The 1,259-nt window shown below is 30.3% G+C and overlaps 2 non-coding genes across 2 annotated transcripts; one reads left to right on the top strand and one right to left on the bottom strand.

Annotated features, from left to right (window-relative positions):
* Positions 1-284: 284 nt before the first annotated feature.
* On the bottom strand, positions 285-356 carry TRNAD-GUC (transfer RNA aspartic acid (anticodon GUC)). The gene has a single exon. It is a non-coding gene; the product is annotated as a tRNA-Asp (tRNA).
* A 127-nt stretch (positions 357-483) lies between these two features.
* On the top strand, positions 484-554 carry TRNAG-GCC (transfer RNA glycine (anticodon GCC)). Its single transcript has one exon. It is a non-coding gene; the product is annotated as a tRNA-Gly (tRNA).
* Positions 555-1,259: the final 705 nt, after the last annotated feature.

Below are 1,259 nucleotides of genomic sequence, written 5' to 3'. Positions count from 1 at the left end.
TGGTACTTCAACAACATAGCTCACAAAAGGAGAAGATTAAAAAAATAAAAGACTTCATCATTAAGTTGAAGTATCTCTGAAATTATACATTTTTTTTTATTCTTTAAATTATGAAAGTGAAGGAGAAACATGATAAGGGGTTATAAATTATATGAGATTTTTTTTATTTAAATATCTAAGATACCAAAAATAGCTTTTGTAACTTGTGATCAACTCATCTATTTTGTCAATTTCTTCACCTGCATAATTCTCAAACTTAACAGAACGGAAAAAGATAAAAATGTCGCGGTTGCCGGGGATCGAACCCGGGTCACCCGCGTGACAGGCGGGAATACTCACCACTATACTACAACGACTCCATGATAATATGGGGGAGATTCTGTTATATTAGTTTCTAACATTCTTTTGGAAGGGAAAGCTTGAAAATCAGTGTAATGTAAGTAAAAAGATATTATAATTTGTTTAAGACTATCGAAATCATTGGCACCAGTGGTCTAGTGGTAGAATAGTACCCTGCCACGGTACAGACCCGGGTTCGATTCCCGGCTGGTGCACCTTTTTGTTTACAAGGTAATTCTCTTATCTAATGTCCCAGTTCTTTGCAATAAAAAAAATAAAAAAATATGTATGCAAATAAAAGTGTTTAAATACATAATGAAGTATACAGTCCGCAAAAGAGAGATTATTAAATTGCAGCATGACAATACTATTAAGAAGACGGTTTTATTATATATATATCTTTATCTTCTTATATATCTATATATCTTTGTCTTCTTATATATCTTTGTATATACCTATATATACACATAAATATATATATATAGAGAGAGATATATATATATATTTATATACATATGGAATACATATATTGATATATACTTGCATATCCATATATATGCATTTATATATATACGGTCTTATACCCTTATAACCTAGCTCACTCTCTTGTAGAATTTATTAATTCTGAAGCATTGATCTTATTATTTACAATTTCCATTAAAGGAGAAAATGGCATCAAGTGACTTTTTAAAATATGAATTAGATCTTAATAATTAACAAAAAGTTAACTTGGATTATCAATAATTAAAATGACATGAGATACATGTTGTCATTTCGAATAATCATTGTGACCAGAGATTTAGCCTATCTCGAGTTCATATTAAAACACAGACTGGAAATAAATCTCCAGAGGCTTATATGTCCTTAAAGCTTAAAACAGTGGCCAATCACTAACTTCGTGGGCGGTGGTGCTCATATCT

This window comes from Cryptomeria japonica, chromosome 1, assembly GCF_030272615.1.
Source record: "Cryptomeria japonica chromosome 1, Sugi_1.0, whole genome shotgun sequence".
NCBI lineage: Eukaryota > Viridiplantae > Streptophyta > Pinopsida > Cupressales > Cupressaceae > Cryptomeria > Cryptomeria japonica.
Note: the sequence above shows the minus strand (reverse complement) of the source record. Positions and strands in the feature narration are given on the sequence as shown.